This window comes from Cystoisospora suis, assembly GCF_002600585.1.
Source record: "Cystoisospora suis strain Wien I chromosome Unknown contig_1938, whole genome shotgun sequence".
In the NCBI taxonomy this organism is placed as follows: domain Eukaryota; phylum Apicomplexa; class Conoidasida; order Eucoccidiorida; family Sarcocystidae; genus Cystoisospora; species Cystoisospora suis.
Genome location: NW_027154738.1, coordinates 1 through 637, shown reverse-complemented (window position 1 = coordinate 637; position 637 = coordinate 1). Strand labels below are relative to the sequence as shown.

Genomic DNA, 637 nt, shown 5'->3' with positions numbered 1-637 from the left:
CATCATAACCATGCCATTGTTGTACCCTCCTCCTCCGCCTCCCCCTGGTGGAAGACGAGGTTTGTTGTAAGACGCTGCGCTCATTTTTTTCTTGTTCGCTTTGACGCAAGAAAGAAGGATAGAAAGAATGATAGGGAGGCTTGGATATGAAAAAACGACCTCCCCCCGTCTTACGTAACGACACGCTCTGAAGAGGGAACTCCGAATATTCTCAGCGAAAACAATGTGATAGACTAGGGCCACTCCTTCTTGATTGACAGAGCACCACGAGAGGAAGAAAAGTGACTATCTAAACCGCCGATGCCCTCAAAGACCTCCGACTCTCCTTGAATGGAATGCTGTTCTTGCTCCACCTTCAGGCGAAGACTCGGAAAGAAAGGGAGGAAAGGCGTGACACCAGGAAAGGAAACGACGGGAGAAAATCGAAGGGGGTACAGAGAGTGGTCCAAGCCGAAAAAGAAGTGAGAGAGATATAGAGAGAGCGGGGAGCTCTTCTGACAGTAAATTCGAGAACCAGAGGGAGAGAGGCAGACCAATGAAGATGAAAGAGAAGAGAGAAAGGAAATTTTAAAAAAAACGTGTGAGGATCGGAGAAAGGAGATGATGAAAGAAAAGAGAGATAGTCGGGAGACAACGG

The 637-nt window shown here is 47.7% G+C and overlaps 1 protein-coding gene across 1 annotated transcript in view; it reads right to left on the bottom strand.

Moving 5' to 3' along the window:
• CSUI_004211 (atp-dependent rna) overlaps positions 1-637 on the bottom strand; it is a gene marked incomplete at its 3' end in the record, with an annotated part of 5417 nt that extends 4780 nt beyond the window's left edge. The window contains exon 1 of the mRNA XM_068064404.1: positions 1-637. This exon is cut by the window's left edge and continues 257 nt beyond it.